We start from the raw sequence: 23390 nt of genomic DNA, 5'->3' as shown, positions 1-23390 counted from the left end.
TGTAACGTTATTGAATCAAACTTGGATTCAATTCTGGATGTCAAGTTAACTACCACTATATCAAACTCTGGTCCTAATCCATCTAAAACATACTGCAATAGGTCTTCATCTATGACAACCTGACCACTGGATGATAAGCTCTCAGCAATCNCCCCAAAACCTAATCTGATCTCTTTAGCCAAAATCCAGTTCAAGAATTTGAATCCCACTCAATCTCCTAAAAGAAATATTCTAATATCCTAAAATAACATTAATCCTAATTTAATTCTAATTAATTTAAAATAAGATAGAGTCCTAAAATAAAATAGGAAAGTGGTGATTCTGAGCTGTAACTTGCATGCTACATGTCCTCAAATCTTCCAATAATAAACTGCTCAATTGATTTGCATGACAAGGCAGAATGCTCCAGGACGTCCAGTGCAGATATGTCAACTTCAAGCTCGATTAAAACCTTGATTCAGTGAGTATCTCTGCAAACTCAAAACATAAAAGTTGTAGATAAATTTCTTATCGTTCCACATCATTTTGAATCATCTCAATCGGAGCTCGGATGAGAGAGTTATGCCCAGATTACGAAACAACGTTGAAACTGTCCGAATTCACTTAATAAGTTCCGTTTTACGCCTCCATTTGCATCCTAAATCAAAATAGAATAATAATGAGTATATTTAGGCAACAAATACGTATAAAAGACTAAACATTAAGGGGGGTAAATATGACATTTTGCATTCCCATCATTGACTTTTTCATTAAGGACAAAACTGTAAAAAGGAGAAACGGTGTCGTTTCTCTCTTTGCTTTCCCTTTTGCTTTCTTCTTCCTATCTTTCGTTTACTCACTTCTTCATATAAAAGTGAGTTGAGCTTGTTTGTAATAGTTTGGCTAATCAAGCAATACAGCGCATTCTTCTTCTCAAATTCTTCATTTTCTTTCTAATTTTACATTCTCTTTGAGTTTCACAACATCTAGCTGTTCTAACTCTCGGTTCTGGTGTGCAGCAATGGACAACATTAGTCTGATGGTTTTGTATTTCACTACTGGGGAAAAGACTTCATTGAAGTCTATTCCTTCTCATTGGGTATAACCCTTGGCAACCAGCCTGGCTTTATATTTAAGGGGATCAGAACTCGAAATACCGTCTTTAGTTTATAAAGCCACTTACATTGAATCAGTTTCTGGTCTTAGGGTTTAGGCACCAAAGACCAGGTTTTGTTTACCTCTAGTGAGTGCATATCTTCCCTCATTGTTGCTTCCCACTTATCTTTGTCTTTAGACTTCATAGCCTCATCATATGTTTCAGGTTCTGTTCTTTGGACTTCTATACCTGCAAGCAAGGCAGTAAAAATTAGTTCAGCATAAGAATAGTGAGCAGGTGGCCTTACCTCTCTCTGGTTCTGTCCCTTGCAAGTTGGTATTATTGAAGATCAACTGGTTGATGTTCTAGGATTTCATTAGTGATTTCTTCTTCTGGTTGTCCAGGTTCAATGTGTTCTGTTTTAGCTTCAGTTTGGGGTTCTGTTTCTGGTTGGGTAGGGTTAGATTGGTGTGCTAGTTGCTCCACCTCAATTGGTGTAGTCCTAGTAGGGCTGGGGTAAGTTTCAGTGTTTTTGATGATTCCCTGATCAATGGCAGATCCTTTGCAAGGGAATTCACTCTTATTGAACACTACATCTCGACTTACTATGATCTTTACCCCTGGAGTCTCCTTATCCCATAATCTGTATCCTTTTGTGCCTTTTCGGTAACCTAGGAATATACATATGGTAGACCTAGGCTCAAGTTTCCCTCCCACAATATGTGCATAAGCAGCACACCCAAATATTCTCAAGTGACTTAAGTCTGGTCTTCTTCCAGACCAGATCTCTTCGGGGCATTTCCCATCAATGGCAATGGATGGGCTTCTATTTACAAGGTAGGCTGTAGTAGCTAGAGCTTCCCCCAAAAATGTTTTTGGTAACCCTGAGGTAAATAAAAAGCACCTAACCTTTTCTAGTAAGGTTTTATTCATCCTTTCTGCCACTCCATTCTGTTGAGAGGTCCTAGCTACAGTTCTATGTCTTAGAATGCCATGTTCTTTACAGAAGCTATCAAACTCAGTATTGTAGAATTCAAGCCCATTGTTAGTTCGTAGTGCCTTTACTTTCTTTCCTAGTTGGTTTTCTACCAGTACTTTCCACTCCCTAAACTTTGTCAAAGCTTGATCTTTGGTCTTTAGGAGAAATGTCCAAACTTTCCTGCTATAGTCATCAACTATGGATAAGAAGTAACTGTTTCCACCATGGGATTTAATTTTTTCAAGTCCCTAGAGGTTAGAGTGTAAGTATTCCAGGCAATTTGTGGCTAGGCGAGTCCCTTTTGAAAAACTTAGTTTGTGTTGTTTTCCTAACACACAGTTTTCACAGAATTCTAAGTTGTTGATTGTATCCCTCCTAAACACTCCCTGACTACTAAGGATGTTCATACCCTTCTGACTCTTATGCCCCAACCTAAAGGTGCCCTTTTTCGGTTACTATCTGTTTAGTATGAGGCACTATAGTATTGAAACATTCAGGGTAAAAATCTCCACATAGTATATAGAGACCATTTCTCTTTTCCCCTTTAAGAACCAGGTTTTGATTTTTCTACACATACAAGCATCCATTGTTAGCCTTATAGGCACATCCAAGCTCATTTAGGGTCGCTAAGGAGATAAGATTCCTTTTTAACTAAGGGATATACCTAACCTTGGTTAATTTTACAAGTTTTCAATCAGTTAGTCTAAGGGTTACACTACCTATACCCTTAACTCTACAGGCCTGATTGTTTCCCATGTAGACTATTTCATTTTCCTGCGTTTCTAGATTCTAGAACTAGTTCTTGTATGGGCTCATATGAAAGGAACAGCCTGAGTCCAGGACCCATTCCTTAGCAGTGTCAGATGTTGACACTGCCAAGTCCTCAGGCTCATCCCATTGGTTTTTACTAGAGGCCAGGTTACTCTCAATGTTTCCCTGTTTATGTTTCTTCAACCATTCAAAGCAGTTTTTCTTGATATGACCAGGTTTGTTGCAAAAGAAACACTTCTTAGTGTCAGATTTTATTTTATTGTTCCCCTTCCATTTTTTCTTGTTTTTAGACCCCTGTTGATATTGATTAGTCTTTCCTACTTGACTAGATTCTGGCCTACCTTTTACAAACAGATTGCTCCCTGATCTTTTATGGACCTTTAGCTGTAGTTCCCTAGCTTTGAGTCCTGCAACTATCAAGTCTAAACTAGGCACAGTCCCTGAATACTATAGAGCATTCTTTACTACTATTTATTCTTCGGTTAATGAATTTAGTAAGATGATTGCTAAGCTGGTGTCCCTTAGTTCCTGATCAGTTCCTTTACGGATTAGAGTCATTTTCAAAAATTCATCTAAGTTGTCCTCAAGTGATTTAAAACTATCTGTTTTGTACGAAAATAAAGCACCCTTCAAAAAAGCTAGATTGGGTGCGGACTGTAAAGAGTAAAAGGTTTCGAGTTTACCCCATAGGGCTAGAGGAGTTTCTAGCCTGCCTACCTTCCGCAGGACATTGTCTGACAGATTCATCATTATGAGGTTGTACGCTTCCTTGTTGATCTCATCCTTCTTCTTCTTCAGTTTCTCTTCTGGCCATTTGAATGCGTCTTTTTCCAGGGCAATCCCCACCTTGTTGTGAGAAAGTAACACATTCATCTTCTTCTTCTTCCAACTCCCAAAATCAATCTTTCCATCGTATTGAGTGATTTCCAATCGTGTGGTTGACATATTTGTGTTTAAAAATTGACTTTGTTTCAAGAAGCCCTAATTGAAACCCTAGACAGAATTGACAAATGAATTCTAAACGATTTGCTAAGACCTGAACCTAAATCTTCAAAGAACTTCCTTAATTGACGATTTGACGACTTGAATCTATAACCTAGGACTCTAGATTACCAAATAAAGACCCAATTTGAAAAAACCCCAAATCTTGACAAACCCTAGTTCTTTCAGAAAACCCTAGATCACCGGATACTACTGTTGTAACAAACCAATAAACACAATCCAACCAATAGATCACACAATCATAAGAAATCACACCAACACAAAACACAAGTACCATGGTTCACTTATCCAGATTGGATAAGCTACGTCCACGTTGAGCTCTGGAAATGGGACAGCTCACGGTACTACTATTAGAACAAGATTCGAACAGTAACAGTACAAATCTAGATTACACCCTCATTGATCTTACATAAGAATCACTCAATAACTAACCCTAAGGAAACTCACCAAGAATCCTCAAGCCCCAAGAGCAAACGACTCTCTTTGATTGACTAAAATACCTAATCAATCTACCCAAGTTACAATGATTTCCCAAAGTTGTGTAACCCCTAACCAAGAATAGAGTAATCTATCATAAGAGAGAACCTGATAATTGCCCTAATTTGATTTCAACTATTCACTCTCTTATATACCGCTGACCCCTTTGAAAAACCTCAACCGTTAGATCTGAACTTGTTTGATGGTCAAGATTTCAGCTAATACTGTCTCAAAACGCAACGTTTCATTTAAGCCTCAAAGTGCTGTCGTTTCAGTTTTCACTTCAACACATAGTTATGTATAATTCCATCTATGTATTTATATTTTTTATTGAATAGTAAATTCATCAAGAACATCTATTATTTGTCTATTATCTCCGAAAGATGATGTCTACCCTCACATAATTTCATAATAAATATTTCTCAATATACAATTCATGTTGTAGACATAGAAAAAAAAAAAAGATCAAACGTCAATTAATTTCACCAAATCCAAGAAGATATAATATTGTTACATATATTTGACTGTAAAAGATATCTGTACAAGCAACAGATGAAGATGTTGTTGTTTAATATTCTATAGAAGTCCTGCTTTGTGGATTTGGTCTCTTGGAATGGTCTTATTCCCTTTATATATGTACCGAAATTAGTTGCACCAATTATCACGTTGTACTAATTATATTTAGAGTTGTGCATGCACTATTATTTACTGTGCCAAACTCACCCAGTAGGGTTTAAATTGTTAAGAACAGTTTTAATTAAATAAATAATTATTGTATATTCATGAAAAAATTACAAATTATGTTGATTATTTATATATAAATTAATGTAAAAAACAAAGTGATAAAACTCATTGCTTGAACCATAATGGCTGAAAGTAAATCGAAAACAAGATAACATTAATTGCAATGTTTTAATGCTATTACAAAAGAAAGCATTAGAACCTTGCATGAATGAACCATAGTTGTACTGTTGAAACCTATTCATTTGGTTAAATTATAAAAATAACCTCTTTCAAATAGTGTTAGTAGTAAGACCTTTCATAAGTTATTTGGACACTCTTACCCCTATTTTAAATCCTCCTCTTTTCTCATCTCTTCTCCTCTCACAATTGCTCTATCTCAGCTTTCACCGATTTTTCGCTTTTCCCACAATGATTCTATGAAATTGGGTTAGAAAAAAGTAAATTTGGGTTGTATGGGTCATTGAACAGACTGTTTGTACATGAAATTGTAAATGTACATGTGATTTATACTAATTACATCCTTTAATTCTTTGGATAAAAAAACTTTTCAAATAAATTAATTTGAAAATGAAGAATAAAATTTAATTTGAAATATATAAGAAGTATTCAACTAAGAAGACATTTAGGAGTTGTTTAGTGTGTTGACTGTTGAGACTTAAGCTCAATGCCAACTAGAAGTTCTTTATATAAGAAAAGAAAATGTTACACCCACAAACACTTCTCACAATCTTTTTCTCATAACCTCGACATGGCAGTTCGAAATTGGTTAGCTCGTAATGGGTTCCACTTGGGTCCTACATAACTCATGATATCAATCAACTCTCGGATCCATAAGAATTGAAAGCATTACACACAATAATAAAACTTAGAATTAATGCTCAATTTAAATTAACAATAATAACGTCAATACCTATTCATAAATGGGGCTATATCTTTAACCCTATAGAAAAGGAATTTAGTTCATAATTGCAGTAATAAAAACAACCATTGTATTCAATAACATGAGTTCAAGAAAGAAAATAGAAAAACTTATTTAATTGGTGAACGAAAACTGCAAGAATTCTAATCTTTAAAACAGTAGCAGCTCTTTCTCCTTCTCTAATCTCATAAAAACTAAATAAAAACCCTTATTTATAGTGCTAGGGTTTGGAGATTTATTAGGAAGAAATTAAATGCCTTAAACCATTCAGATTGACCCCTAACAATTTACCCGTTGATACGTGGAGAACCATATTTATTTTAATACAGTTCTTTGCAAAACTCATAATGTTGAGAGCTCCCATTGTATTGACGTTGAAAGCGAAGTCATATCTAAATACAATATAAATCAAGAGACAAATTATTCAATTTATAGTGTCAAATGAAATTGATTCAAAGAAGAGAAGAAATAGGATATAAACATATAGGAAAATTGGAATTAGCTCTTTCTCCTAAATATGTACCTTTCATCAAAGTCCGTTGTCGCAGCGGAATTTACTATCAAGTCTATTTCCTTGTACATTTCTTCCATTAGTTTAGAATCTTTTACTCCCAAGTTTACTTAAAAAACGTCTCTGGCTACTGTTACCACCTTTTTTGATATAAAGAACTTGAAATTGGCACCGAGTTTATCCCTCAGCACATTAAACAAATCCTTCTCAACCTGTATAATATTTAGAATTTTAATTAAGTGGGTTGATTATTTGTATCATATTATTGAAAAAAAAAATCTAAAATTACACAAATGATCTCGTCACTCATATGATAATACAATATGTTTATGACATATATGATCACTTTCTCTCTCATCTATATTTATATCGAACTGTGGTGTGAATAACAATATGCAATAGTTCAATATACGAACACTAAAAACGTTAGGTGAATATTTGTAGGAGAAACAAACTATCAAACGCTATGAAGTGAAATATAAACCTCATCAATAATTCGTTTCATTGCAGACTTTGCATCGGTTGCTCTCACAAGAAGATACAATTTTTTCACATTTGGTTGAATCCTCATGATCTTCTCCACGAAAACCACAATAACATATAAATTAATACCAATATCAAAACATCAAATTTAAAGGAGAATGATTGAATGAGAGAGTGTGAATGCAAAATATTAATACCTTTTCCTAGAAAGCCAGTGGCACCAGTGATTAAAATGGTCTTATCTTTTAGAAACTGGAGAGGATTAACAAATTCCATTGATTTGAGAGTTAAAGGATGATTGTTGTGTTGTGGAATGAAAATAAGGGCTATTTACAGAAAAAAAAAATAATCTAAAAGATTATTGCATCAGCCATTTTAAGAAAGTTGGTGCTAATTAAATACGAATTTATTAGTGCAAGCTTTAGCAGCAAGTTCTTACTGCTCAGCTTGAGGGAGGATGTTATGGAGTCGGCAGAACTGCAGAAGCTTAGTTTGAGGAAGTTGTTAAATGTGTAAGTAATCTGCTGTGTTAGTTTAAGAACTTTACCGTGATAGTTGTGTTAGTTGTATGGGTTGAGCAATCAACGGTTGACAATCAGTCTAGTCAGATCAACGACTGATAATCAGTTTTTTGTGTTTGTCAAAAGGATTGCCAACGTGGATTCCTTGCCTTGTATAAAAACATTTTCTTACTTTCCAGTTTGATATTTTTTTTTTCCAAGTCAACAAAGATATACTTCTGGAAGAATCCATTTCTCTATAAAAAGCTCTGTTCTTCTGCTACTTTTTCTATTTGTTTCCTTAGAAAGTTTCACAAATTTCTGCTTCCTTTTCAAACTGATCAACATCTACCTCTTGCCATTTATATATTAATGACTACTATACATGAAAATTAATATATATTTTTCTAGTTAATATCAACAATGTTTATGTATCAGTCATATTACCCTTTGGGAATCTAAAGTGAAACTCTAATTTTGTATGTGTTTCATATATATATGTATAGTGAATCTTTAGAGAAAGGTCCTAATATTTTTAACTTACCGATCAAAGATAGACGATTGGTTACTACTTTCACAAAATGCAAAATCAAAGAATAATGACCAGTTACTCGCTTTTGAACTGCACGTTTACGCTTGATTCATGGAGTACTAAAACAGCCACCTCATAATTTCATTTAATTAACAGATTCAATTAATTTAGAACCAAATATTTAGTGCAAAGGTTCATTTATCTCTAAACTTTCTAGAAATAACTAAAGATATTATAAACGGTTTATACAATTAATTACCTGATGGTTTCAAATTATATTAAACTACATTAAAAGCCCGTGCATTGTGCTTATGAAATTGGTTTTGACACCGTATTTGTTTAAATAATTAGATGTTTCAATTAGTTGAAATCTATTATAGTGCATACATTTTATAGGTCGGAAATGGTTTATTGAATCTCATAATTATATTAATTATAAATTAGAATATACTAACATAATTTGAAAATTATAAGATATAAATAGTATCCTAAAATAATAAATTAGAAATTTCTCATATAGTGGCTGTCTTTCATTAACTGCTATATGGCGTGCTCCCAAAGAATAAATATGGAATTTAATGTAATGGGATAACTTTAATAATCATTATTGTGTAGCTAACCGTAGTTTTGATTTCAGAAGTCAGAACCTTAATCTTGGGTCAGAAATAACGGTTCTAGCATCCATTTTAGCTCAAAATCATTGATCAGAGAAGGCAACTTATATATAAACCAATGGGTTACAAAATTTATTACGACAGACTTGAATAAATGTCGCTGTTGCTGTTACTGTACATTTAACAAAGTGAGCAGCAATAAGAGATCAGAATTACTTGTATAAATCTAACCTACCGACTACCCATCAAGAAATTATATGTTTATCAATATATAAGCGAAAGAATGAAGCATGGATTCCATCAGCTCAATTCAATTATAACCAACTCTCAGGCTGCCACAACTTGTTCTCAGATGCTTACCATGAAACCAAAAGCAACGTTCAGCTTGCATTCATCATACTTCAATAATTAAAACAAAAAGTAATCATTAAATGATCACATTGTCATTTCAAAATTATTGGCATCATCTTTAACTACCGTCGACGTAAAATTTATCAATTTCACAAAGTATACAGATTAAAACTTCTAAATCTGCTAAGTGTTTTTGAATTATTGAGAAGTACGCTTACCTGTTAGCATCGGTACATGTTGATGGTGTTTGCCCAGTTGTACTTAAAACAAAAAAAAAAAAAAAAAAAAAAAAGACACAAGTCCCTTATGCAAGCTCTGACTTTGAAACTCTAAAGTTAACAAAACGACAGAACCAACCAACAAAGTTTTGGCAAAAACAGAAAGAGTCAAATATATCTCTACATTCCACTGTTAATCCTACACTAAAATTCACTATCCATACATGTGTAAACTAATTAAAAAAAAAAAAAAAAATCAATCACAGAACCAATAAAACAACAATAAAAACCAAAACATGAAAAGTAGAAAAAACTTACAACACAAATTTGGCTATCTGTGCAATCTCTCTGTTCGGCTACTGAATCAAAACGGATGATAACGACGAAGATCTAAACGAAAGATCTGTCATTTAAGAATGATTTTACAATTGGAGATGATTAGTATGAAAATCTTGATTTTACATTTTCTTTTTTATGCGAATATGTAAAAATAAAAATAGTTGTGCGGCTTGCCCATGCGACGTGTTAGTCATAAAGCATAAACGGTGTCGCTTTAAACTTGTGCTAATGTCTTAAGTTGCGCCAAAGCACTGTCGTTTTGTAAAGAGTAAAGTTGTATAAAAGGGGAGCATTATCCCTAAACAGTTTCAGTCGTTCAGTTAAGAAGAAAATTCCTCTTTTGCTTCTCTCAATTACTTTCTCAGATCTGCTTCTTTTTCGCACTTTTCTCTCAAAATCCACATGGTATCAGAGCCCTGACTCACGTCAATGGCAAATACATTCAATTCTTCGTCAATGTTTAACGGCATTGAAGAATTGCTTCGAAACTCAGCTAATCGCACGTCTTCAGCTCTGGCGTCTAGTCTGCAGGTTATAAACCCAAAATTAACCAGAAACAATTATCGTTTCTGGAGCTCACAAGCACTCTTTGCTGTCGGGTCTCATGAACTTGAAGACCACCTGCTTGGTAAGGTTCCTTGCCCTTCACCCTTTTATTATTGCAATTCTGTGTTAGATGACAACTTAGGTGAAAAGTCTGAAGAGTTAAGGCAAGTAATAAGATTCATTTGATGAAAGATAATCCTGATTACATTTTGTGGAAGAAAACAGATAAATTTCTTGTAAGCTGCTCTAGCTTCGATCTCGAGAGCATGTTTCTATGTTTCTAAGTGTCGTTTTGCGAGTGAGATTGGGTAGCTTTAGAAAATGAGTTATTACAGACTCAAAGGCCAGAGCTCTTCATCTTAAAACTTACTGCAGACTACACAAAAGTAATCTTAGTATGGAGAGTATATTAAGAAGATGAAAGAAATTGCCGAAAGCTTGTCTGCAAGTGGTTCTATGTGTCAGATGAAGACCTTTTGCAATTTGTTTTGGATGGGCTAGGACCAGAGTTGATGCAGTCGTTGTGATCTCACCTCTCGGCTTGAATCTAAGATAGATAAGTCACATTACAGGAGGCGCAATTCTTCTACAGAAATATGAGATTTGTTAGATAGGTTTAACTCTACAGACCTGTACAATAGTTCTGCACTTATAGCCTCACGGGTAACTCTACTGGTTCCTATGATGAAGTTCACAAGGTTAATGTTTTGGCAAATCAACCTGTTGGAGTCAGCATGTACTAAATCTACTGAGCCTTCTGTCCATAATAGTACCTCTCATTAATATCTCTTGGGAACCCTCATTATCCTCAAACCTACACTATTCCAGCCTCACCTTCATATATACCGTATGACAACAGTATAGTTAATGCTCGACCTTTGGTTCTGTGGTGTATGGTCGTGGCAGAGGAAGAGGCAATGGAAGAAACAGACTGATCTGTCAAGTCTGCAATAAAACAGGCACTCTGCTATTCAGTGTTATCATAGGTTCAATGCAACCTATACTGGTTCATTTTCACCTACAGGCAATGCTCCATTACATTATAATGGCTCTCATCATTCTGGTGGACAGAACAGACATTTCCTTGCAAATATTCCACATTCTATTGGTGCTAGTCCTCAGAACTCTTGGTTATCAGTCACATCTTCAGTCACCAAATTTTGGTCTATCTGGCCCACAGATACATGACACCACTAATCCAGCTCAATTTACTGGTTTTAGTGCCTAGTCAACACACACAGATTAGCTGCTCAAGCTCATTTTGCGGTTACTGGCTCAACCTCTAATCATCATTATCACATGCCTCACCTACTGCTCTGGCTCAACAATGACTCCAAATGATCCAGCTTGGTACATGGACTCAGGGCCACTAATCATGTCACATCTCACTTGGGATCTGAAAGTCAGCAAGCAATATGAAGGTACTGATCATCTCCAAGTTGGCAATGGTGAGTGTCTCAATATTTCTCATACAGGTCAGTTATCTTTACCAAGTCAGTTACATACAAAGTGTTTACATTTAAAAATATACTGTGTGTGCCCCAAATTACAAAGAACTTACTAAGTATATCTAGGTTTACCAAAGTAATATGTAATTGTGAGTTTGATGCCAATTCTTGTGTTTTCAAGGACAGCTAACCAAGGAGTTCTACTGCAAGGGGGACTAAAGGAGGACGGTATCAGTTACACATTCCATCCACAATTCTTCAAAGTCCCATAGCCCATCATTTGCACCTTGTTTCAGTCTCCTGGTCTCACAAATTTTATGTCTCCATCTGGTAGTGTTTTGTTCAACCTAATATTGAACCATGAGCATTCAGAGTATGTCGAATTCTGTTCCAGAAGCAAACTATCCTACTATGTGTCAGCCTCTGGTTCCTAGTGTCCAGTTTAATACCCCTGGAATTACTGAAAGAATAGTCTAGCCCTGTTTCAGAAGCTAAGTGTTCAGTTGCTTGTAAGCCTCTACCTTTTAATGTCTCAAACAATAAAATTCAGCCTTTTACTGTAAACACTAGTGACAGCATTGTTCAATCAAATGTTCCTTCTTGAATGAGCTTAACACTAATGAAATTTCCAATAACTTGGTTACTGAAAGTTCTAATGTGATGCTTGCTCCTTACTCCAAAATGTTGCTGCTGATAATTTTACTACTAATAATTTTAATGCTTCCAACTTTAAATGTTGATAGTTCTAATAATTCTGTTGATTCCACAACTTCAATTCTGCTGCTGCTGTGATAACCATACTGATGTGTGTAATGATAATGCTGTGTGCTTAACCATTAGTCAACATATCTTGATTACATGTTTATGGCATAAGCGACTAGACCATCCTCATCCTAGGAGTTTACAAAAAATAATTTCTGGATTTTCAAAATAGCATGTATCTTCAATTTAAACTAAGTACCCCATTGTTTTGTGACTCTTGCAACTAGGAAAACTGCATCAGGCTAGTTTTCCCCTTTCACAATCCCACACCACTTCTCCTCTAGAATTAGTGCAGTGATGTATGGGATCCTGCCCCTTTTGCCTCTAAAGAAGGATTCAAATACTATATTCATTTCTTAGATATTTTAGCAAATTTACTTGGTTATTTCCTCTCGCACTAAATCTGAGTCAAATCAGTTTTCATTAAGTTCACCACTTAGCCGAAACAATTTGGGTGTAAATTCAATGTCTTCAGTCTGATCAGGGAGGAGAATACAAACGTCTCCTCCCTTATCCATTGATCAGGGTATACATCAGGAATTCTTGTGCTTATATTCATCAACAAATGGCAAAAGTGAGAGAAAGCATAGGCACATAGTTGAGACAGGTTAACCTTTTAGCACATGCATCCATGCCTCTTCATTACTGGTGGTTAGCTTTTGAAAATGCTGTTTTCCTTATAAAGAATGCCATCTGTTACCTTAATTTCGTTACACTTTACAGATGTTATTTCATCGTCCTCCTATTTATGATACTTTTAAAGTCTTTGGTTGCTCATGCTTCCTTATCTAAGTTACCACAAAACATTTCAATTTTCATTCTACAAAGTGTGTCTTCGTAGGGTACAGTTTGCTCCATAAGGGTTACAAGTGTCTTAAACCAGATGGTACCATTGTTTTACACCAAGTGTTCAGTTTAATGAGAGTGAGTTTCCTTTTAGTACCCATGAGTTTCTGATAACCAAGTATCTCCTTTATGTCTCAGTCCACTTCAGATACCATGACCTCTTTTCCTTTTGTGTCTCCTTTACCCAAATTGTACAGCTTCCTCTGTCCCTCCTGCAGTGCCCAAGGCCACATGCTGTCCTGATACCTCAACAGTTGGTAAGATCACTACTTCTACTCCATTATCTTCTCCACAATATTTCTACTGATCCATCACCACCACTAAAAAACCCATAGCAACTAAACACATATTAATCCCCTACTACTGTTGACACACTACCTAGTCCATTACATATCTCATCTTCCCCTCACTCAATGTCACCATCTGTTACTATCCAGCCTGTTTCATTAAAAGACAACTCTCATCCCCTACCTACTATTTCTCTTTGCCTTGCATTACCTCTCAGACACTTTACCCTCTTGTCATCTTGAGGTTGATCTTACCCATCAGAGTTCCTAGTGATTCACACATCTTCAAGCCCCTGCTCCAAATACTCATCCTATGCTAACTAGAGCAAAATCAACTGCTGCTAGTTCCAGTAATGGTCCAAAACAGTCATTGCGACCACCTACCTATCTGCTGCACCAGAGCCTAGTTCATACCAGAAGCTCTTGCTAGTAGTGAATGGAAGCTGCCATGCAGTGTGAATATAGTAGGGAATAAGTGGGTTTTTCGTACCAAATTCAATGCTGATGGGTCATTGCAAAAGTATAAGGCCTGGTTGGTAGCAAAGGGTTTCACAAAACTCCTTTTAGATTAATTTGAAATTTTTAGTCCCGTGATCAAACCTTCCACCATTAGATTATTCTTACTCTTGCCGTTACAAATGGTTGGACATCCAACAAATTGATGTCACAATGCCTTCCTAAATGGTGTCTAAATGAAACTGTTTACATGAAACACCTCCTGGTTTTGAAGATAAGTCTCAGCCTTCTTTTGTTTGCAAACTTCATAAAGCTCTCTATGGCCTTAAGCAAGCCCCAAGAGCCTGGTTTGCACAACTGAAACATGCTCTTCAGCTCAAAGGCTTTCACAATGCTGTTTCAGATTCCAGCTTGTTTGTGCTTAAACAATCCTCTGGTATTATCTATGTTCTTGTTTATGTGGACGACATTCTAATAATGGGTTCAGATTCTGCATACATTACTACTCTAGTGCAGAATTTAAATTCTGATTTTGCATTAAAGATCTTGGTTCTTTAAAAATTTCCTTGGATTGGAGGCAAGTAGAACTTCCTCGCATCCATTTAAAGCAAACAAATATGCTGCTGATCTTCTCACTAAGACCATGTTGGAGTCCAATAGTGTCCCACACCAATGGCCACAGGTGTCAAGTTATTCCCTAGTGACAGCCCACTCTTTGATAACCCAGTTTGTATAGAAGTACCATAGGAGCTCTTCAGTATTTAACCTTAACTAGACTTGATATTAGCTTCACTGTAAACAGGCTAAGTCAGTTTCTTCAAGCTCCAACTGAACATCAATGGCAAGCCTGCCAAAGAGTACTTAGATATGTCAGGTACACTGACTTATGGGTTAAAATTCAAACCAGCCTGCTCATTATCTGTGGCATGCTGTGCTGATGCAGATTGGGCTGGTAGTGTGGAAGATAGACGTTCCACCGTTACTCGCATTTATTTAGGACCCAATCTCATTCAATGGAGTTCCCAAAAGCAAAAGGTGGCAGCCCTCTCCTCCACTGAAGCAGAATATAGAGCTGTAGCTCAAACGCTACAGAAGTGGCCTGGCTTAATAGCATGTTCTCTGAGTTGGGATTACCCATCCATCATTTGCCTATTGTTTGTTTGACAATGTTAGTGCAGAGCTTTAGCTGCAAATCTTGTTTTCCATGCTAAACCAAACATATTGAAATAGATGCCCATTATATTAGAGAGCAGGTTTTAGCCAAGAAAATTGCTATTCAATATTCCCTACTAAACTGCAGATTGCGATCTCCTCACCAAAGCACTGCCTGCAGCCCCAGTTTGCAACTCTACGGGCTAAGCTAATGTTCAAATGGATGATGTACATGAGCAAGATACTGCCTAGTTACTTCTTCTTCAACTCACCAGTAATTTACCATGAAGTGGAATTCAAAATGTGTTGTGTTTCGGAATTTTATTTTGTTCTGAATTTTTTTTTTGGTTGAATCTGGTGAAGATGGCTGCATTCTGGACTTACTGAAGTTCTGAAATTTATCATGATGTGGAATTCAAATGTGTTGTGTTCTGGATTTTTTTGAAGATAGTTGAAATCTGGTGAAGATGGTAATCCAGTGAAGATGGCTTATTCTGGACTTACTGAGTTCGAAGTTTTTTTTTTGTTCTGTCAAAGCTGATGGTAACTGTGAAATTGATGTTATTGGTTGTTTACTGTCCCCCTGATGGTTGCTGGGAAATTCTTGTTCTAAAGCTTGCTGCCGATGTGTTGTATTCTGTCAAACTGATAGTTGGTGAAGATGAGTTGTGTTCTATCAAACTGATGGTTTCTGGAGATTGATTATGTTCTTGAATAGCTGTGGCTGTACTTGAGCTCTGGTGAGGGTGTTGCTATGACTGAGCCCTGTCGTTTCTAGCTCTGGTTCAGCAGGAAATTATGCAGAAAATCATGCAGGAAGTTGTGCTCTGTGAATTGTGCAGTTTGCATTTGCAGGAAGTTATGCAGTCAGCAGGAAATTATGCAGTATGCAGGAAGTTATGCAGAAATTATGCAGTTTTGCATTTGCAAGAAATTATGCAGTCAACAGGAAATTATGCAGAAATTATGCAGTTTTGCATTTGTAGGAAATTATGCAATCAGCAGGAAATTATGCAGTATGCAGGAAGTTATGCAGAAATTATGCAGTTTTTGCATTTGCAGGAAATTATGCAGTCAGCAGGAAGTTATGCAGAAATTATGCAATCAGCAGGAAATTATGCAGTCAGCAGGAAATTATGCAGTATGCAGGAACTTATGCAGTATGTGTTTCATTTGGATTGCAGGAAGTTATGCAATATGCAGGAAATTATGCAGTTTTGGATTTGCAAGAAGTTATGCAATATGCAGGAAATTATGCAGTTTTGCATGTGCAGGAAATTATGAAGTATGCATGGAAATTATGTAGCAGCTACATGGCCTTGTTTGAGCGAGCATGTTAGTCATAGAGCAATTAGAAGAAGGATTAGTCCATACGGTTCTGTTTGAGAGGGAATGTTAATCATAAAGCATAAACGGTGTCGCTTTAAACTTGTGCTAATGTCTTAAGTTGCGCCAAAGCACTGTCGTTTTGTAAAGAGTAAAGTTGTATAAAAGGGTAGCATTATCCCTTAACAGTTTCAGTCGTTCAGTTAAGAAGAAAATTCCTCTTTTGCTTCTCTCAATTACTTTCTCAGATCTGCTTCTTTTTCGCACTTTTCTCTCAAAATCCACACGACGAACCTCTCGTGACTTCATTCTCCCTCTAGTTTCCGAGGAAATCTTCGACCAATCAATTTAAATTATGTTTTTTTATCTATTTAATAATTCCACAATAGTAACACACAATTCAAGGTAGCTCCCAATCAGCCCAGGCAAGTCTCTCCCACTTCACCATCATACTTACCGCCTATTCACAATCTATGAAATTAAATGAGAAAATGGATATGTACGCAATATAGGTGACAAAAAAATATTATTAGAAGATACTGAAACCACAAATAGAAGGAAGCCACATATTTTTCAAGAATATGGATCATAATAGAGGTGATTATAATGGACTTATTTTATCATGAGTGTGATGTTTTGGGTAAAGTTTAACAAAAAAGCTAAAACAAAGAAGAAAACGAGAGAGAGAGAAAAGAGAGCTGAATACTATGTTTCTTTTACTGATACTTTTTCAGTTAATACAAATTGAGCTACTGTACACTTTTTATAGTGTTTACATGAATGCAACGATACTCTAACTAATACTGTTACATTTTAACTGAAAGTTAAACAGAATAGTAACTAACAGTATTTAACAACTAACAGTATTTCAAATGACACTTTTACCCTTTTACTAACATCTTCCCTCAAACCAAACTTGTAAGGATCAATGTTGCTTCTTTACTAACATCTTCCCTTAAACTGAGCCTGGGAATCTTGAATCAGTTCTGCTCAAAAGTTTAGCTGCAAAAAAAAACAAACCAGCAATCTCTTTCAGAAAACCTCAGACATCAGCTGAATCATTCCTCTGTTTTCCTCTGGTTTCCACTCTTTGTAGATTCAACAAAATAATTCTCAAAAAGGACTCTGAACCAAGTCTTCCTTCTGTATAATACAGATAACTAAACAACCACCTTAAGTAGTCAAATTTATACAGGCAGCTGAGAGCACAGAAAGCAACTTTTCACTTCAATTTTTCCATGCAACTTCAACCAACTTCAACTTCAACTACATAAACTGAACTTTTCACTTCAACTTTTTTTTTTTCATGCAACTTCAACTTCAACTACATAAACTGAACTTTTCACTTCAATTTTTTTTTTTTTCATGCAACTTCAACTTCAACTACATAAACTTCAGTCAGTGATGCTATGCAACTTCAACTTCAACTACATAAACTTCAGTCAGTGATGCAACTTTTCACTTCAATTTTTTACTTCAATTTTTCAATCTCAAACATACAACTCCAGTCAGACAACAGATCAAGCTCAAATTACCATTCAGCTTCAACTACAACTACAACTACATAAACTTTAGTCAACTAAATAAACTTCAGTCAGTTATGCAAATTGACAATTCCATCTCAACCATACAACTTCAGATTGACAACAGATCAGAAACTCATCAAATCACAACCATCAGAAACTCAGAAAAACAACTTCAACCATACAACTTCAGATTGACAACAGATCACAAACTCATCAGATCACAACCACCAGAAACTTCATAAAAACAACTTCAACCATACAACTTCAGATTGACAACAGATCAGAAACTCATCAGCTCACAACCACTCATCAGCTCACAACCATCAGAAACTCAAAAAAACATACAGACAGAAAAACATATAGGCAATTCAGTCAGATTACTGAAATCAGATATCCAACCTTCTCAGATCACAACTATCAGAAACTCAGAATGACATACAGACAATTCAGTCAAAGTATAGAAGGCAGACATCAAACCTTCATTCTTTTCTCTGTATTTTTTTTTTCTCAATACTTCTCAATGTGTTCAGAGTTACTACAGTCATAAACATCAACAATAGTCAGCTTCTACAGCAGTAATCTTATCTGCCATTTTATCATTGTTGGTAGATTTAGTATCTGTATTGCTAGAATAACCAACCACTGTCAGTTTGTCCCGAAGAACCTCAAACTTGGTAGTTGATAATGCTTTGGTGAAAATGTCAGCTTTTTGGTAGTCAGTGGGTACATATTGAACTTTGATATGGTTGGCTGCAACTTGCTCTCGAACATAGAGAGCATCCAATTCTATATGTTTAGTTCTTGCATGAAAAACTGGATTAGAGGCTAAAGATCCAGCACTCTGATTATCACACCAAATGATGGGTGTAGTGTAAAGAACCAGTCCTATTTCAGAAAAAAGACTTCTAAACCAGGCTATTTCTGTGACCCCTTGTGCAAGAGCACGATATTCAGCTTCTGTGGAGGATAGAGCTACAACTCTTTGTTTCCTTGAGCTCCACTGAAGCAGATTTGGACCAAGAAATAAACAGCAACCACTTGTAGATCTCCTATCTTGGACACAACATGCCCAGTCAGCATCGGTAAAGCAGTCTAGGTGAAATCTGCCAATTTTTCAAAATGTAACACCAAAATCCATAGTTCCTTTGATGTCTCTAAGGAGTCTCTTGCAGGCCTGCCAGTGAAGCTGAGTAGGGGCCTTAAGAAACTGACTTAGCTTATTTACCGAATAAGCAATGTCAGGTCTAGATAATGTCAAATATTGCAGGGCCCCAATTGTACTTCTATACAAACCTGGTTTGTCAAAACATTCACTGTCTTCAAGAGTAAGTTTGTTGCCTGCTGCCATAGGAGTTGAACACTGATTACAGTCCAACATTCCTGTTTTGACTAAGAGGTCTCGAGCATATTTAGCTTGACTCATGTGAATGCTGGAGGCTGTTCTATGTACTTCAAAACCTAGAAAGTAGTTAAGAGACCCTAGAGTTTTCAATGCAAACTCAACTTTCAGTTTTTGAACCATGGTTTCAACCAACTCAGGATCACTTCCTGTTATTAGTATGTCATCCACATAAACACAGCATACAATGTCTGACCATTCAGTCTATAAACAAACAGACTTGAGTCAGCTATTGAAGACATAAATCCCCATTGAAGGAATGCAGTTTTCAGTTTTTCAAACCAGGCTCTAGGGGCCTGTTTTAACCCATATAAAGCCTTAACTAGCTTACATACATGCAAAGGTTTTTGAGTATCAACAAATCCTGTAGGTTAGGTCATGTAGACTGTCTCACTTAACTCACCATTTAAAAAGGTATTATTAATGTCCAACTGCTGAATATCCCAATCATATGTGATAGCAAGGCTCAACACAACTCGAATTGTAGCTGATTTAATAACCGGACTAAAGGTTTCAAGATAATCAACTCCAAGGGTTTGTTGGAAACCTTTAGCAACTAACCTTGCCTTATACCGTTGAATGGAACCATCTGAATTCTGTTTAACCCGAAAAACCCACTTACAGCCTACTATATTCATGTTAGGTTCAGTAGGGACAAGTTCCCAAGTATTGTTGGATTGTAAGGCATCAAACTCAGTTTGCATGGCAGCTTTCCAGGAAGGATGATTGAGAGCTTCATAGACACTAGTAGGTTCAGTTGAATCAGGAGAGGAAGAGGAGACTGTGGAGGAAGCTAACATGGAACTGTGAACTTTGGCCTTAGACCTAGTTAGCATAGGGTGAATGTTGCAAGATTGGGAGTTAAAAGGAAGTTCTACTGTAAGATTTATACCTTTTAATGTATCAGCTAAGTGAGATGGATGAGAGGGCTATGAGGACTGAGGGTCAAAAGGCAGATCAACTGTCAAATGAATATTTTTAGGAGAGGTATCTAAGGAAGGTGAGCTGTTTGGAGACTGATCAGATAGTGATGTAGACTTTGTAGGGCTTGGATCAGAAACAGAAAGCTGAGTATTTATAGGTGGACTGTGATTCTGATCAGAATAGGGTAAGGAGTGAGTAGACTGTGTAACAGTAGGAGAGGACAGAGGAGGACAAACTTGGTGTTTCCTGATAAAGGGCAGGAGGTGGACACTGTTGAATGTTGCTGATCACATGTAGGCAAGGCAGTGGGAATAAGAAAAGAATTAGAAAAAGTAGAAAAAGGACTTGGTGGTGATGACAAAGAAAGACTATTTGGTGATAAAGAAGAGACATTGTGATCAAAAGGAAATGTAGACTCATCAAATTTAGCACTAGAACAGATATAAATCTTTCCATTTGAATCCATACACTTGTATCCCTTGTGATGCATACTAAAACCAATAAAGGTGCATTGAGTTGTATGAAATGCAAATTTATGAGAGTTATAAGGTCGAATGAATGGGTAGACTGTGCAACCAAACACTTTAATGACAGAATAATCTGGAGTTTGTCTAAACAGAACCTGAAAAGGGCAAGAATTGGATAGGACAGGGGTGGGTAGCCTGTTTGTGAGATAAGTTGCTGTTTGAAAAGCATGCCACCAATACTTTAAAGGCATGCTGGCTTGAGCTAATAAGGTTAACCCTTGCTCAACTATTTGCCTATGTTTTCGCTCAACCCTTCCATTTTGTTGATGTGTATATGGACAAGGATGCCTGACAACAATACCATGAGTGGCAAAATAAGATGTTAGACTTCTAAACTCACCCCCCCAATCTGTTTGGACACTCTTTAGGGGCTTATTAAACTGTCTCTCTACAAGTTTATGAAACTGCTGAAAAATTAGATTTGTTTCAGATTTAGTTTTTAAGGGAAATATCCAGGTGAACCTGCTGTAATCATCTAAAAACTGGATATAATATTTAAAACCTTCAGGAGATGAGATGGGTGCTGGTCCCCAAAGGTCTGAATGGACTAATTCTAAAGGCTGAGAAGCTCTAGAAGCTGATCTAGGAAATGTAGACTGATGTAGTTTTCCAAATTGACAGGCTGTGCAGAATTCTAAAGAGCCTTGAACTGAGTTATTAGGGTTTAAAGAATTTATGACTTTATTAAGGACAGTAGCATTAGGGTGCCCTAATCGTTTATGCCATAACATGCAACTTGTTTTTTCTACTGGAAATGATTGAAAAATGTTATCTTTATTAGTAATAGCGGCATCATTACAAGCAGATACAAGATTGGACTGACTGGATATATCTGAACCAGTATTAACAGAGACTGAACTAACAACATTATTTTTAATAGAAACTGAACTATCATTAACAAAAGCTATATCAGTAGCAACACTATTTTGACATGACTGTGAGTCTACATGTAAGGAAGATTGCTCAAGATGCAATGGGCTTGAAGTCTTGGCAAGTGTGTTGAAAGCTGAAGTGGAAGAAATAGGCTGACCAGAAGACAGATTTGAGTTTGAAGAGGATGTACTGGTTGACGTTTGAAGTTGGTATAGGCCAACTTTAAGCTTTCCTTGAAGAAGAATAGCTTGGAGTGCTTGTCCTTTACCACACAGTGATCAGCAAAAAATTCAACAATGACATTATTATCTTTTGTGAATTTTGAAATACTTAATAAGTTTTTGGTAATAGAAGGCACACATAACACATTTTTCAAATGAAGGGATCTAGATGGACATGAAAACAAAGTAAAACCAGTGTGACAGATAGGAAGAAGCTCACCATTTCCAACCTGAAGCTGCTCATTGCCAGTGTAGTTTGAGTTCAGTGTGAGTTGAGAAACATCAGAGGTTACATGGTCTGTTGCTCCAGAATCCATGTACCATGAGACATCTTGAACTGTGGCTGGAGTGGCAGTGTAATGTGCAGCTGGATTAGGACCAGGAGAGGTATGTTTTTGAGACAGAAGTGCTTGATTCTGAGGATTATTCATAGGTGGTTGAGACTGCACTGGAACTGACTGAGGATTATTTGGAAACCCAATGGAATTAGCATTCGAACTGTTGGTGAAGTCAAGTTGGGAATGCATAGGTCGATGTGAACTGGAGGAGTCATAAGGACTATTTGAAGTGTAGAATGGGGGCTAAAAGCTTTCTGGTGATCTGATATAGTGCTGAGAAAACTGATTTTTGCCTGATACATTATTAGCTCCAGTGAAATTAGCATCAAACCGGTGATAGCAGTTTAATGCTAAGTGACCATTTTTTCCACAAACCTGACATACCAGCCTGTTTCTTCCAAATCCCCTGCCTCTACCTTGGCCACCCCCAAATTGTGGAGAGTAGGATGGGTTGAAAGTGAATGGGTTGACAGGGTGATTAGGCTTAGGAATGAATTGTATAGGGATGTATGGATGAGGTGTGAACCCATGATGAAAGGTTGGACTAGAAATTTGAGACTGTCCAAAACCAGATCCAAATCCAGATTGCTCAGAACTGAACTTAGAGTGTAGATCATTCTGAAGTTTCTTATCTGTTTCATTTGTACAGACATTTGCAAGATGTACTGACCCCCTACTAAACTCAGTGTTGATGACAGAATTCAGAGCCAGATTTGCTTTTTCTAACCTAAGTTCATATTTCTGTAGGATGATTTGTGCTTCCTGAATTGTTAAAGGATCTAAATGGGACTCTAATCTAGTGGTTATATTCACTATCGCAGGATCATATTCAGAGGTTAATCCTTCAAGTATATAATTTAAAAGTTCCTCATCAGTCACAATAATTCCACTACCAGACAACACCTCAGCAAATCCTTTCATTTTGACAAAATACTCATGCATATTTAGATTGTCTTTCTTAGTATTTTGCAGCAAATTCTTAATATGCAGAGTTTTGGTTCTAGACTCAGTACGAAACTCTTTTTCTAGGGTTATCCACATATCAGCAGAAAACTGACACTTGGAGACTACATTGAACATGGATTCAGAAATTGAGCTAAGAAGCCAGCTTACAAGTAGTTTGTCAGTTTTCTTCCACTGATTGTATTCTGGATTGGTTCTTTTCTCTACAGTCCCTTCCGAGTTTTCAGCTTGAATCTTGACAAATGGAGCTGGGCATGATACTAATCCAGTAAGATGTTCTT

General features: G+C 36.4%; 1 pseudogene; it reads right to left on the bottom strand.

The window, feature by feature from the left end:
• Nucleotides 1-6205: 6205 nt before the first annotated feature.
• On the bottom strand, nucleotides 6206-7237 carry LOC116144596 (annotated as a pseudogene).
• Nucleotides 7238-23390: the final 16153 nt, after the last annotated feature.

This window comes from Pistacia vera, unplaced genomic scaffold (genome assembly GCF_008641045.1).
Source record: "Pistacia vera cultivar Batoury unplaced genomic scaffold, PisVer_v2 Contig449, whole genome shotgun sequence".
NCBI lineage: Eukaryota > Viridiplantae > Streptophyta > Magnoliopsida > Sapindales > Anacardiaceae > Pistacia > Pistacia vera.
This window is presented reverse-complemented; position numbering and strand designations above follow the sequence as displayed.